This window comes from Peromyscus leucopus, chromosome 8b (genome assembly GCF_004664715.2).
Source record: "Peromyscus leucopus breed LL Stock chromosome 8b, UCI_PerLeu_2.1, whole genome shotgun sequence".
Lineage (NCBI taxonomy): Eukaryota > Metazoa > Chordata > Mammalia > Rodentia > Cricetidae > Peromyscus > Peromyscus leucopus.
The window spans coordinates 49,227,775-49,244,118 of record NC_051086.1 but is presented as its reverse complement, the minus strand read 5'-3'; the positions used below and the strand labels follow the sequence as shown (position 1 = coordinate 49,244,118).

The window sequence follows — 16,344 nt, the reverse complement described above, 5'->3', positions numbered from 1 at the left end:
TTTTTTTTTTATTGTTCAAGATTGCTTAGCTCTCCTGGGTTTTTTGTTTTTCCATATGAAGTTAAGAATTGTCCTTTCAAGATCTGTGAAGAATTGTGCTGGAATTTTGAATGGGATAGTATTTACTCTGTAGGTTGCTTTTGGTAGGCTGGCCATCTTTACTATGCCAATCCTACCGATCCATGAACATGGGAGATCTTTCTATCTTCTGATATCTTCTTCAATTTATTTCTTCAAAGACTTGAAGCTATGGTCATTCAGGTTTTTCACTCGCTTTGCTATAGTTACTCCAAGATATTTTATATTACTTCAGGCTATTGTGAAAGGGTTACTGATTTTCTTGTGAGTTGATTTTATATCCAATTACTTTGCTGAAGGTGTTTATTAGCTGTAGGAGTTCCATGGTGGAATTTTATGGTCACTTATGTATACTATCATATTATTTGCAAATAATAATATTTCAATTTCATCCTTTCTAATTTGTATCCCCTTGATCTCCTTCAGTTGTCTTATTGCTCTAGCTAAGTCTTCCAGTACTATATTGAATAGATAAGGAGTGGACAACCTTGTCTTGTTCCTGATTTTAGTGAAATTGCTTTGAGTTTCTCTCCATTAAATTTGTTGTTTTAGCCAGCATTTCTAAGGCGCTATCTCTCTAAGTGTGTCCCACACTCGCAACACAGGATATCTCTGGAACGTGTGGGAAGTGCAGATTCTTGGGTGTGGATTTATTGACTCATAAATTCTGGGGGTGGAGGTCAGCCACACAAATTTCTAATTTACCCACTAAGGTCTGATGCACGCTGAAGTTTGAGATCCACAGAAGTGAAGAATTAAGATATTTGATCAAAGCATGGTAACTCTGTTTACCATATAGCTGGAGTCACAAGTTAGTAGCTGACAAAGCAAGTATAGGGCTTTAAGGGACTTGTCATTACAGTATGGTGTCTTCAAATGGTACGTCAGCTTTGCTACTTAAAAATGTAATCCTGTACCAAGCATGACGTTTCAGCTAAATGGCAAGGAGCTAGGTGGAAACTGCTGGAAAATTTAAGCTGTTGGCTCATTGCCACCCCCATCCCCCAAATAATTCTGTGGTGTACAAACTGTCATTAGCCCATTGATCAAGGTGGAGGTGAGGGTTGTGGCTGGAGGCGTTTCCTACTTGTAAGAGCTCAGCTGTACTCCTTGCTTACAGCTGCCTTACTGAAGTGCTGATATTAAAACTGAGAATTCTGAACGCTAATACAACCAACTGACTTTAATCACTCAGGATGAGAGAACACACTGGGAGGCTGTGAAGACTGGGGTTCTGGTCAAATGTGAACGTTATTACTTCTGACTGGGTGAAGAGACCCACAGAGCCTATGGAACCCACACAGTGTGATCTTTGAAACTAGCTACAAAGATCAAAATGCAGGAAAGCTGGAGTGCAGAAAAAATGTATCCTTTCAGAAATAATTAATTTGATAAAATTGCTCATTAGACCCATGCGTCGTTGTCTCATTACAGCTTCAGTGTCTGAAATAACTCAGCTCTTCTCTTTGAAGGAACCCGTGTACATTTTAGAAGTTACATACCTAACTAGGTCAGATGGTAACTCACTTGCCCTTCTAATATTGTTCTGGAGAGAATGGCCCTTGTAATTATCCTCTCAAAAGAGAAATTAGATGTGGGTTTACTTGAAAGACTTGAAATAAAATAGAAGGTCACTGAACATTGGAAGACCCTCAGTTCCAGCGTAATTGGGGGCTTCCGTGTGGTTGTTTCTGTGAGATGATGGCGTGGGTCTGGTCGAGGAAGGAAATATTCCAGGGGCACCTTTCCAACCACACACAGGTGACATTACAGAGGCTCTGAATTCCAGAAACACCCTCTGGCTTGTGTGCCACGGTTAAACTCTTCCCTGACAATCAGTACGACTTAGCATATGGATATACACATCTTCAGCCATTCTTCTCTCCTTGTTGAAGGGTAATGAGACAAAAGGTTTCTATGAAGTTATCAGGAAACAAAACAGTGAAAGACCAGCCTCACTGCTTCTCTTGGCCCTTCTCATAAAAGTAGGGTACAGTGACAAACTCTCCTCTAATAACCATGACAAGTGATAATATGAAATTATGGTCGGGGGACACTCACCGGTCTATTCATTAGTTCCAAGATTCTCCATCCATCCCTTCTTCCAGGTTGGATCTGTGAATAGTTAGGAGTTCATAGTGGTCAAAGGATGGCCCCTGGACCTCACCATGAAGTATCAACCATGAACAGGTTAGACATTCTTGATAAACTAAATGAAAAAAATACAGAAATTGGATTCCCTGATCTGTGATTTTATGGGTAACCTGGGTTGGTTTTGATATACGAGCCTGATCTAAGAAGCACCAGTCCAAGGCATGCCTTGGAGGATTCTAAAACACTGCCAGGTACCAAATCCACCCCCACAAAGTTTCTCCTACTTACTCTCTCTATAATTCCCTGCCTTCTTTATCTTTTAAAACACAACTAGATTGACTTGGTTGCTTTTGTTTCTTGAGTTTTCAAAATCACTTTTAATTTACTGAGGATAACATGGGCTCCCTAAGCCTGGCAGAAGAGCCCCTTCGTCTTGTAAAGAAATCCCCTGCATATTCATATGACCTTGCCAAGTGTTGGAGATCTCCTTGGAGTTCTGTTCACTGCATGTATACTCCACAGGTGGGTGCAAACAGTCTCTAAAATTCCTGGGATATGGTGACTTGACAAAAAGCGAACTCCAAGACACCGCCTGGCCATTCCATTTTTCTCTAGTTAATGAATGCCTACCAAGCTACATTTCCCTTTTGGCAAGGGAATGTTATTTTGCTACAGCTTTTTTTCCCCTCAAGGATATTTGAAGAATATGAGAAAAAGAGTATGTATCTGAGGCTGCTGCTTATTAACAGCAAGTTGTCTTGTAAGAAATGAGCTTTGAAGATCTTCAGAGCTGAGCTTAAGTATCATTTCCACTTCATCAGTTTTGAGGCTTTGGGAAAAATGATTTTAAATCTCCAAACCTTAATTTTTCCATCTTTAATAAGGAATAAATAATAATATTTGGACTGTAATGAAATTTATATGACCTATGAGAGAGATGTGTCTAGTACAATGATTAGCATGTTGTAGGTGGTAGGTAACAGCTAACTTCTTACTGTAGAGGCTGGTCTGGGCTCCTGGGGAATAGAAGTAGAGAAGCCACAAGATCAAGGTGGAATCTGTTCTCCAAATACCACAGTTATTTCACGGTATGAGATACAAATATGATTTCCTTATTAAAATAAACCAAGCTTTAGTTCAATCTCTCTGGCATTATTTAATGCTTAAGTTAAAGCATGATTTTAAAGAAAGTTGAAACTTCTACAAACTTGCACTTGGTCTTGATCTCTGTATATTTCCTCTATAATTATCATGCTGTGACCTGGATATTTTTGTGCTCTGTTAGGCACACTTCGGGAAGAATTGGGAAACGCTAGATCGTGGGGCTGTGGCCAGTGTATCAATACAGTAAGTAGGTAGATTATGGCTTGGGGGAAGTCACTCTCCAGAAAGTAGAGGAAAGACTATATTGTAGGGAGGAACCACCTACTAAAAGTGTCATAAAAGGGACTATTGGGGAGCAAGTAGAGGTTGGTTAGACCTTACACTCCTTCCAGTGATGGGAGAAACGGTGGAGATGGCTCATATCCACCTGGCTTCCCACAAGCAAAGGCCTGAAGATAGGCATTTGCTGCATATTTAAACAACCAAGTAAAAGAAAAATTAGAGGAGAAATGAGAAAAATGGGAGCATCTAATTAAGAAGGGGTAGATAAATACAAAAGAAGGTAAGAAGAGGGTAAAATAGCAATAAGGACGTCTGAAAAAGTTATAATGAATGATATTATTAACTACCTCCCTAAAATACCTATAATACATGTAAGCCTGTATATATACATACATATACAGAGTTTAAATTAAAATTTCCCATTTGGGCTGGCAGTGTTCCCCTAAGAGCTATAGACTATCTAACAAAAACCCTGAATACCAGGCATGAGAAGTTCTCTTTTGTGTTCTTGCTCAGGGTTGTGCAAGATACTCCCAAAATATTATAGGCTATTGCTATTGCCTTTGGTTGCCCCCAAGAAGTGGAAGATCGCTATTGCTGAATACAGCATGAACTTCAGACATGAGGTCCAGAGGTTCCTGAGCTAGAACTGACCTGAATACCTCCTCCCTAAGGACTAGATTTTCTGGTATCAGAAGGCTCTATGCAAGATTCCAGAGGAAGAAAGCAGCCAAGGGTCCTACCTAGCTATGATGCTTATGACTTACAACAGTATCCAGTGTGGTACCATAACCAAAGGGTACACTAGTGGCACGCATACCTTGGGAGTAACCAACAGCTTTGCAATTGGACGTAGCATCCACTCTATAAAAAGGGAATTACTCCTGGTACTGAAAACCTAAATCAACTACCCAGGGCTAGTGAAGTCATGGAGCTTAGAGGGAAACCCAATACCATCAATTTGCCAAAACAGCACAACAGTCTATACACATTTATCGTTATACCCACAGATAAGTATAGTCCTCAGTCTTTGGCAAGGAAACATCTCTTTGCAATAGATGGAGACCAATACAGAAAACCACAACTGAACAAAATATAGAGTCCTAACTGATATATCTATAACACAACTCCTGCCCCTAAGACAGGGGGACCATTGAGGAAGTGATGACAGACACATTATAAGACTCAAAGAAACAGTAATTTTGTTGTCAGAATTTGTCTTCTCTGGAATGTCAGAGAAACTATACTTATGAAGTCTTATTAATATGACTTCCCAAACAAGACCAGAACAAAGACAGTGCCATTAACATGCTAACATGGAAGTGGGGAAACCCATGAGATCTCAACCCTAGACAAAGCCATAGGTGACTAAGGAATGTTGAAAGCAGGAAAAATATTCTTCCTCAGGGAAAAGCACACCAATTGGTTATCCAGTACCAAGTAGCCCTGAAAACATATACATATTAGTTAACATTATATGAACTGAGCATAATATAGTTATATATTTAAGAATGTAAACATTTATATAGATACATATTTACACACACATAATCTATGTAACACTTAAAGAAAACAAGGCCATGAATTTGAATGAGAGGAAGGGAGGGTACATGGGAGGAAGTAGAGGGAGGAAGGGGGAATTAATATAATTATAATCTCAAAAAAATAAAAGAACTTTTTTTTTAAAAAAAATGGAGTGAATGAACACAATCATTCTGATCACACCCTCAGACCACCAACTCCTTCAAACATGCTGTTCTAGAACAACTATTCTTGGCCACTCCAATCCAGTGACTTGTTCCAGTCAGAACTCCATTGAGCTGTAAGTCACAAAATGTCTTGACACAGCTACCCAGAATTTACCTGGTTTTCCACAAAACAAAAAGTCAGTGATGCCCTTTCAGAGTTGCCTGATGGCTGGGAAGCTCTGGCTGTGGCATTGTCCAGCCTCCAATGCCAAGATGTAGGTTCCCAGACAGGAAGGGCAAGAACAGAGGGAAGACAACACCAGTAGATACCTGTGTCAGTCTGTACATCTCCACTCTGCTTGTGCTCAACAGACCACCCCAAATTGGCATGATGTGACTGTTATTGACTTACCTGACATGGAGGTGGGGAGGCAACATGTCTTGACCACGAATCTGTACTGGGTGACTGAAGTCAGCAGGGTGGGACAGGCCCAGTGAATGTCAACTTGGGCCATGCCACATGTCTCTCATCATCTACAGGCTTACCTGGAATCAAGCTCAACAGCATTTGCAGGAAATGGCAGAATCATGCAAAACTTTTTGGGCTCTGGCCTCAGAATCTGTGATATCACTTAGCCTCATTTTGTTGACCTGAGCAAGTCAAAAAGTCAGTTTGGCTTCCAAATGGTTGGAAAATAGACTATAGTGGCTTGAAAGAAAATGACACCCCACCCCACCCCCCGCCGCGAAGGAAGTGGCACTAGTAGGAGGTGTGGCCTTGTTGGAGTATGTATAGCCTCATTGGAGGAAGTGTGTCACTATAGGGGTAGGCTTTGAGGTCTCCTATGCTCAATCTATGCCCAGTGTGGCACAGAATTCACTCCTTGATTGCCTGTGGATCAAAATGTTGTAGAACTCTCAGATACCTCTCCAGCAACATGTCTGCCTGCATGCTGCCTTGCTTCCTGCCATGACGATAATGGACTAAACCTCTGGAACTGTAAGCCAGCCTAAATTAAATGTCTTCCTTTATAAGAGTTGCTGTGGTCATGGTGTCCCTTCACAGCAATAAAAACCCTAACTGAAACACGGACTCTTCTCAAGACAGGAGGTGCTGAGAGTCATGACCCACAAAGATGTGCACATGTGGAGGGCTGGAGTTAGACCATCAATCTACCAGCTGCTCATCAGCCAATCTGAAACTGGATGGAGGGACTTTTCCTTGCATATCCATCTGTCTGCCCACCTACCTGTCCTCCCTCCTTCCTTCCATTCTTCCTCCTTCCTTCCTTCCTTCCTTCTTCCTTCTTCCTTCCTTCCTTCCTTCCTTCCATTCTTTCTTTTCCTTTTCTCTCATCTGCCTTCTACCTCTCCTTCACTTTTTTCTTCAGCTTCTCCTTCCCAACTTATCCTCTTCCCTGTAAGCCCTAAAAGACCCTAAAATAAAGCTAACGTGGAGAAAGCACCAGGGTGAACATTGGGGTGAAACACCTTGCAATATCTACCATAATCTTTATCCCTCACTGCTAACTTGGCTAAGAAAGGTTTTAGACCAGCCTCCCTATTCTGTGAGCCTGCTGCTTGTTAACTACAAATTAGAACTGCCGTGCTCACTTCTTCCCATTGGCCAATCACTACAAGTACTCTTTGTGACTGTGGCAGCCCTCAGAATTGCACTGGGTTCCTGTTGAGGCATTGGAGGCACTTAAGTGATACAGAAAATATGCTTCTTTTCTTCCTTTGCCCCGCCCTTTCATTGAAATGCCTATCAGTGGGAACTCTTACAAAGCATGTGTGAGCACAAAATGGCTGCTTGGCTTCCCTGGAGTTTGCTCAGCTCTCCTCAGAAGCACATCTATGACAAGGTATGAAAGGAGACCTTCCAACACGCATGCAACAATAACCCTCCCCGAGCATTTTCACTTGAAAGTCAAATGATTTGTAAATGGTGCATAGGTAAATACCAGTCTGTGTGCAACAATGTGCTGGCCATCTTGGCATTCCAGTGGTTGTATATATTCTGAGGGTAAAGAGGGTACTTATTCACAAAAGAACAAAAACAATAAACCCCTGCTCTGAAGTTCATAAAATATCAGCATTTATTAAACACTTTCGTGCCTGGCAGTTTCATAAGTATTTTCATATGACTTCATTTTCACACAATCTAATAACGTTAGAAATATCCCCCTTTTACACATGAGGAAACTGAGTCACAGACAGGGAAGGTAGTGATGCTTGGAGAGTCAGGATTCAAATTCGCCTCTGTGTTTTCAAACCCTCACTCCTGACCATCAGCATTCACCACGTCCTGTTAAGTTGTAATCCATCTGCAAAATTAATTATGAGTAAACAAAAAATAATTAATGTGTCATAGGCACCAGCAGACAGTCTTGACTGGGCCGCTGTCCCCGTGTGAGAGCCAAGACAATTGAAACCCAGATGAATCTGCAGTTACGCGCAAGCTCTAACGGCCATGTCTTTCCTTAATGAAGTATTACTTAATGAATGTATTACCCAAGCCAGGTGATTATTGATAGCTTTAAAAAGTTGTAAACATGATCTTTATTAATGAAGTTGTTCATTAGCTCTGTCATTTATGTATTACAATGTTAAATGTCTTTAACTAGCCTGAAGTTGGCTGTGAATGGAACTTGGCCATTTCTGATCATTGTTTCACTTTTTTTTTTAAATTTGGCCGCAGGATTTTGTTGTCATCTGGCAGATCAGAATTTCTCAAATTGTCCGTTAGGAGAGCCAGTGATTAGTTTTCATGGTCAGCTGGATTGGGTCTGGGGTGCTGTGGTGATTGGATAAGGCAGCTTCTTGGTGTGTCTTAAGGTTGTTTTCAGGGAGAATTTGATCTTGAAGACTTGGACCTGATGGATGATTTAATCTATGGATGGGTCGAAATTTGAAATGGATGACCTGGGATGTTGTTGTCTTGAAATTGTAGAGAGTGGGACCTGGTTGGGGCATGCCTTGGAGGGCTCTGTCTTGTCCTGCCCCTGTACACTGTGAATGCCCCACTGTGCTTCCTATTGACTGTGATGTAAGCTGCTCCTCCATGCCTTACCTGTCACACTGATCTGAAACCAAGGGTAAGTAAATCGCTTCTTCCCTACCTAAGTTGTTTCTGTCAGGTATTTGGTCAGTACGTGGAAAAAATACAGGGGCCTGGTATCCTCTGTTATATGCAGATCTCAGTCACCTTGGGCATCTGTAACAAAACACCATCAGCTATGAGGCTTAGATGGCAGACATTATTTCTCAGAGTAGTAGAAGCTAGAAGTCCAAAGACAGGGTGCCAATAGATTGGATATCTGGTGAGCTTGGCTTCCTGGTTTACAGATACTCTCGCATAACTTGTTTCCTTCATCAGTAAATGAGAAAAGAAAGGAAGGGGAAGTTGAAGGAGAAAGGAGAAAAGAACAAAGGAAAAGAGAAAAGAGCAGAGCAGGGGAGAGGCGAGAGAAGAAAGGAGGGTGAAGAAGAGGGAGAGGGAAGAGAGGAGGGAGGGAAGAGGCAAGCAGATAGAGGGGAGTATCCCTCTCAGATTTCTTATAAAAGCACCGGTCACATCATGTGAACTCCACCCTTGTGAGTTAATTAACCCCTCCAAAGCCCACCTCCAATTACCATCATGCTGGGGACTTAGTCTTTAACTTATGAATTTGAGAGGCGAGGGCATGAACATCCAGTCTACAAACTTCATTCTCAGTTTCACACAAACACAAGAGTTCTCACAGTCATGATGGTCATAAAATCTAGGCCCCTGGGTGTTTGTTCAGGGCAAGACTTGTCAGAGCCTTGGAAGCATACAGTCTGTGCTGTCTTTCCTCCATGCAGTAGTTTGCATTCTTGGCTGTCCTCACCTGATGGGAAGATGTACCTCATGGTTCCCTTGCTGGTCACTGTGGTGCCCCTGTCATTGCTCAGGCTTCATAAATGTCCACAAAACTGTACAGGCTTCTGATCACCTTCATGAATATAATCATGTTTAGTGTATATCAAAATCGGCTTCTCCTTGTCCTTCTAAACTGTGTTCCATTTTGAATGAAAATTGCTTAGATTTTAGTGATTTATGACTTCCTGTGTTGACTTAGCTAAAAATAAAAGCATGGTTTATGTGTTGGCTTTCCAACATCAGAGATCATTCACTATATTCTCCATACAAATTATGAGAGCATGATGTGTACCCAGGTATACTTGAATATTACTCTATTTCTGGTACTAGATTCAACATGTAATAACACTGAGCTGGAAGGAATCACATTTTGGAGCATTTTCCATGTGTAAGTCATGTCTATGCCTGAGTTAAGTCTTTTACAGCCCTTTAAAGTAAGTGTTTATGCCTCCAATTTTCTTTTCTTTTTTAAAATTTATTCTTCTCTCATATGTTACATCCCAACCTCAGTTTTCCCTCCCCATTCCCTCTCCCACTTCCTCCCTCCCCCAGATCCTCTCCTCTTCTGTATCCCTTCAGAAAAGAGCAAGCCTCCCAGGGATATCACCCAAACATTGCCATAACAAGTTACAATAAGACTAAGCATAAACCCTCATACCAAGGCTTTAAAACTTATATCCCAGGGAAAGTAAACTACTTAAGTCTACACAAGTAATAAAACAGGAAATAGGATTTGAACCCCAAATGATGTAACTCTAGAATTCATGCTCTACTTACTGTGAATAAATAAACCAAAGGATGCTGAGAATGAGCCAGTGGGAAGCTTGCCATTTGAAAACAAATCTGATTGATAAATCAATGATAATAGCAGTATGGGGTCTAGGACTGCAACTTGGAGGCAGAGCACTTGCCAAGCATGCACAAGGCCCTGGCTTCCATTCTCAGATAATTGAACAACAATACTATTTCTAATTATAATAACAATTTTATTGCTTTCTTGTGACAGAAATTTCTAATGTGAGGTAGAATCCATTTCTGCTAAACCACAGATGATGATTAAGAAACCAATCAGGCGCTGGGCAGTGGTGGTTCATTCTTTTAATCCAGCACTTGGGAGGCAGAGTCAGGCAGATCTCTGTGAGTTCGAGGCCACCATGGTCTATAAAGTTAGTTACAAGATAGCAAGGGCTGTTACACAGAGAAACCCTGTCTCGAAGGACAAACAAACAAACAAAAACAAAATGAAAAAGAAACCAATCAGGGCACAGGGTTGTAGCCCAGTTAGCTGAGTGCTTGCCTGGCATTCACAAAAGCCTTGAGTTCAATTCCCCAGCACTGCATAAAAACAGACAGATGGCACATGCCTTCAATCCTAGTGCTCAGAAGGTGGAGAGTAGAGGATCATAAATTCAAGGTCATCTTCAGCTATGTGGGAAGTTTCAGGCCAGCCTAGGCTACAGGAGGCTCTCTGAAGAAGGGGACTGGGAAAGAAGGCCCTAGTACTTGAGGGGGCACGGGACCTCTGAGGAGGTGGAGTCTCACCCTATGGATAGTCTGAAGAATGTTATGTGTTCTCCCCAAGCTATAAGAATCCAGTGTGACTCAAGAGGGAAAGGCTAAGGTCAATGTCTAACCTCTGAGCCTTCAGCCCAGAAGGGAGACAGACATGAAATGCAGGCAAAGATGTCAGCCTTTCATCCAGCTTCAGTTACTATCTGGGCCCAAGTGAGGGAACAGTGCTCCCGAGCAAAGCAGCCTCAATGTTTGTGCCAGAGTTGGCCTAGCCAGCCCAGGTCCATGTGCATGGTACGCAACTTCTCTACAACTATGGAGTGCACCCCAATCTGTTCTCTCAAGGTCATATAAGACAAACCTGCTTGTTCTCAATAAATACATGCCCTGGTGGTGAGCTGTGATCAGCTGAACATTCTATTTAGTTTAATGGGAATTGCAGAACAACCAAGAGATGTTGACAAGTGACAGCTGAGTTGCTGGTTCAAAGGTAGACTGGATGACACTTTGGAGACACAGCCTTCTGATGGCATTGCAAGTCAGTCTTCTGAGTAAAGTCACTGTGGACATTATGGTCAAGGAATCTTCTGGGCTTAGAGAGAGCCTGGGCCTTAGGGAAGCAAAGTAATTAGCATATGATTCAGGATGTAGAATCCCACCCTAATAAATCCAACCTGCATTAATGGGAGAGAAGAGAGCCCATACGTAAAAGGGAGTGATTGGCTGCTCTAGCCACCTCACTTTGCAAACTGTGAAGTGCTATCTAAATATAAGTTTGTGCCGCTCTAAAACTAGATCTCCACCTCTGTGTTGACATGAGCAAGCCCCTGATTGAAGCTATTAATCATTTTGCTTAATGAAAGGGATTATGGGAAATGAAACACCTCCCCACGACCCCATCCATCTACTCCTGCTGTCACACTCTGGAATGCATAATGAATTTGTTCTTCTCACTCTTGGAGATCAGGTCCTTCTTATTGAATTTTATCTGCTCAATGGTTACTACTAATTCCTCTCTGCCTATTTCCCCATTCCCCTGCTTGCCTGGACCAGGAGTTGAGAGGCTGCCAAGAATGTTAAAGAATGTGATTACATCACAGGGCTCAACAGGGCAGAGGGCAGGTGAGATGGGAACTAAGAAGAGAACATTGAGACAGGGTGGAGGTTGTTGAGATAATTAGATATTCTCCAATGCCATCATTAAGTCACATATGAGATGTTTAAATCATCGTTGCTGTTGCAGTAGGTGTTATAACTCGAACAGATCATTAGAGATTAAAAGCAGGACTGGAGACGTGTGTGTGTGTGTGTGTGTGTGTGTGTGTGTGTCTTGAAAACCCTGAGCAAAGATTTCTTGAATTCTTTTAATATGGCTCATAAATGATTTATTTCTATACTTACAGCACGTGAAGAAATAAACACCAAACCAAGCAACATATAAGTTTAATTAAACAAATCCTTTGGAAGGAGAGGTTATAAATAATGGAATGATACTGGTCTAGAGTTAAGATTGTTTCTACCTTCTCCCTGAGTGACCTGGAACAGGACTCCCAGCACTTAGTTGCCTTCAGTCCTGAATGTGTGTTCAAGGTCAGGATCTCAGTTTGAAACGGGACACCATGACATTGGTGACAGAGAAAACACAAGCTCTGGCCCCTATCCAGTCTGAGACAGCTGTGCCTTTCTGTGTACTCCTTTGTTCTGATCCATGTCATGATAAGGAAGTATCCCCAGCTCAGGGGTGTCTATTCAGAAGACAACGAAACTATGTGTGTAAAAGGTCTTCACACGAAGCAATACATAGTGTTTTAATGGGGAAATTGTAGACCTTCAGCTAATGAGGTTTGCTGTTAAAACTACAGAAACCAACTCTGGTGAAACAGAAAAATACCAACATCAGAGACCCTCACAAAGAGTCTGAATATTCAAAATATGGCTACCATCAAATCCACCTATCCCATTTCTGGGTATATATTCAAAGAAATGAAGCCAGTATATCAAAGAGATAGCTGCACACCCATATTTATTGCTTCAGTAGTCACGGTGATTATGATATGAAATCATAGGTGCCTGCAACAGATGAATATAAGCAATGTGATTTGTATACACAATGAAATATTATCCAGCCATAAAGAAGGATGAAAAAATTCACCACTTCAGGTGGTGAAGGGTATGAGGAAGGTAGGAAAAGGGAAACTGTATTTCATCAGTGCATGCTGCCATATCACACTGAGTCCAATGAATACATTGTAATAAAAGTTATGCAGGAACCAACATATCCCACACCACTGGAAATAGGTAGCTGGGCATTGCTGTTGCCGCCACTTCTAGCCACAGCACTGACCCTCCAAAGGGGATGATCAAACAACTGCTAAGCAGTCATGCCCTGCAGCATCATCTACCCTGTATCCTTGTGTTTGAAGTCCTGGGTGAGATCAGTTAGTTGACCAAGATTAGATTATCCACCTACATTCCGGTTGCCAGGACAACCAGGTTGTGTTGTATCTGACCCACCTTTGTTTTCATGCTAGGAGGCAAAATCTTATCATCAACTTTTCTTAGGATTCTTCCCCACATAGGAAGGGCATGTAGGGATCCCCTTCAGGATCATGTGAGTTAAATGAGTTTCTTGGGGTGGGGGGGGGCTCCATTTTATTACTGCTAAGGCTGAGTCCCATGTCTACTCATCCCAAGTCTCCAGGACCTTGTCATCTTTTCACATATCCTCATGTGAGTGTGCTCAATCTTTTAAATGCTTTCTCTCCCCCATGCATCAGCGTGGGCACATTCTTCTGGCTCTCCTGGTTTGAGACTTTACAAGGATGTGTATCCATGTAGCATTTTCCTGGTGATAAAGCACCATGTGGAGAACATTGTTTTCACAATGAAATTTTAGAGAGCTTTAAATTTAAAATGAAGATTACTATCAGACACATCCTGCAGATTCAGCAGAGGCGTCGCTGGGAAAGGTAATTTGTTCAGCAAAATGGAAAAAGGAAATAGCAGCACAGAGGTGGGGAGGGGGCCTTGGGCCCCAGCAATAGTCATGGTTAAAGTTTATTATGCAGACCCAACAGTGGGTCAGATGGTTCTGAGGACTTGGAGGCTATAATATGAATCTAGGCTCTGGCTCCCATCGTCAACTCTTACGTTGTATGTCATTTCCGTTTGCCGATGCCTCTTCACTTCACCTTGGCACCAAGATACGGTGTGACTGTGAGGTAGAAGCATAGGGGGCTGAAGGACTTTGCCGGGCTATCAGCACTGACTGACAAATAGAAGGCACACCGAGGAGCCTGTCCTTCTCCTACTGTCGCATGATTAGACATGAAGAAAGAAGGACGGGGAAGGTACATTTGTGTTGAAAGCTTGAGGACATGAGTTCAGATCCCCAGAACCAATGACCTGAGGCAAAGACAGGCAGAGCCCGGAGACTCCTGGCCACAGTCTAGCCCAGATCCTGAACAATGCATTTTAGAACTAAAGAGGGGGGCGGGGATCTGCTGACATTAACTTAAAGAAGAGTAATTTTCTCTCATCTCCTCCTCCTTCCTTCCCTCCTCCTCCTCTCCTCCTTCCCTCCCCTTCCCCAGCCTCCTCTTCATCATTAAAAAAGTTAGCACTATACATTAAATTTTTTTCACTTGTAAACATTTTAAATCTTTTTTTTTGAAAAGTTAAAAATTCCTTAATTTTTTTTATTTCTGGTGCCACTCCCACAAGTTACAGGGCAATATATCTGATGTGATGAAAAGAAAAAGAAAAGGAAAAGCTACAACAGATAAAAGACCTCAGGGATGTACATCTAATTGACACTACAGTGCATCAATCAATAGCTGCACTTTTTGCAAACTGGCTATGATAGTCCTGAACAAGAAGGGCTGCCTGTTTAAGCTGCAGTAACTTTTCTGACTATGGATCATCGCTCCTTCTGTGGCATCTTTTTTAATGATGAAGAATTTTTACAATTCCTCTAATGCATTTAGGATGATTGTCTCAAAGTAACCTGCAGCTCTCCTGACAACTCCTCACTCGCTCTCCTGCTAAGAACTGTAGCCCTTTTCTGCTGGGTTTTTTTTAAACCTTCTGCTACCATACCCACCACTTCTACCACCAGATCCATCACCACCACCATAGGGACAGCCTGAGCTTCTTCCACCAAAACTGCCCCCTTTCATGGGCCCATAATTTGATTGCTGTTGTGCACGATAAATTCCAAAGTCATTATAGTTCCCACCACCACCATAGTTACCTCCACCAAAATTTCTTCCTTCATTGTAACTATCATATCCTCCTTCACCACCACCATATCCTCCACCTAGGTTTCCATATCCTGGTCGACTACCACCATAGCCTCCTCAACTACTGTAACTAGGATCACCAGCATAGTTACCATCATCACCTCCAAATCCATTATATCCACCATCACCACCTCTGTAACTACCTCTGCTGCCAGCCTCCTCTTCCACCAAAGTTTTCACCACGACCAACATCATCTCCACCACCTCCAAAGTTGCCTCCATGACCCATAAAGTTGCCAGATCCACGTCCACGACCTCTCTGTGATCCAGCAGACTGCATCTCTTGTTTAGAAAGGGCCTTTCTCACTTCACAGTTATGCCCATTAATAGTGTGGTATTTCTGAACAACAATTTTATCACCTGGGTCCTGATTATCAAAAGTTACAAAAGCAAATCCTCTCTTTTTTTCCACTCTGCCTGTCTTCCATAACTTCTATGCTTTCAATCTTGCCATACTTTTCAAAGTGGTCTCTCAGATTATGTTCTTCTGTATCTTCTTTAATACCACCAACAAAAATTTTCTTCATGGTTAAATGGGCACCAGGCTTTACAGAATCCTCTCTAGAAACAGCTCTCTTTGGTTCCACCACACGCCCATCAACCTTGTGTGGCCGAGCACACATTGCAGCATCCACCTCTTCAACACAAGAGTAGGTCACAAAAACCAAGGCCCCTGCAACATTTTGTTTGGGGATCTCTCATTACCATACACACAGTCTGTAAATGTGTCCCATTTTTCAAAATGTTCTCTTAAGCTATCATCTGTGGTTGCAAAGCTCAGACCACCAATAAACAGCTTCCTCAACCATTCTTGTTCCTTTGGAGCTTGGCCCTCCATTTTGAGACCAGACTTGTCTCTTCCAACTCAAGTTCACTATCTTAAATCATCTTAACTTGGATAAAAGTACCATATTAGTGCAGAACACCTTGTCTGTCAGACTCTAATCTGCCTCTCTGTGCCCACTGCACCAGCCCAGCCCAGCTCTGCCTACAGCTCCCGCCTGCTCAGAGGGTGTGTGAGGAAGATGTCTCCAGAATATTTTCACGTTTTCTCAGCTATCGAAGTGAGAGAACATGGGCCTCTCAAGCAAAAAGTACCTGAGGATCAAAATGTGTCTCTCTCCTTGGAGTACCTGTGCAATATATATATAGATATAGAGATAGAGATATAGAGATAGAGATATAGAGATATAGAGATATTGATGTAACCAACCGTCTTATTAAATAAGAAACACAGAAACAATGTAAAAGAGAAAGCCGAGAGGTCAGAGCTCAGAGCTAAAATCTCACCCTTCCTCCTGCTGTCCCAGCTTCGCGAAAAGAGACCTACTTCCTGTCGGTTCATTTTTTTATAGTATGTCGTTCTGCCTTCTCATTGGTT

At 42.1% G+C, this 16,344-nt stretch overlaps 1 protein-coding gene and 1 pseudogene across 1 annotated transcript in view; one reads left to right on the top strand and one right to left on the bottom strand.

Annotated features, from left to right (window-relative positions):
* Positions 1-16,344, top strand: part of Shisa6 (shisa family member 6) — a 305,394-nt gene that overhangs the window by 151,984 nt on the left and 137,066 nt on the right.
* On the bottom strand, positions 13,668-16,136 carry LOC114693122 (annotated as a pseudogene).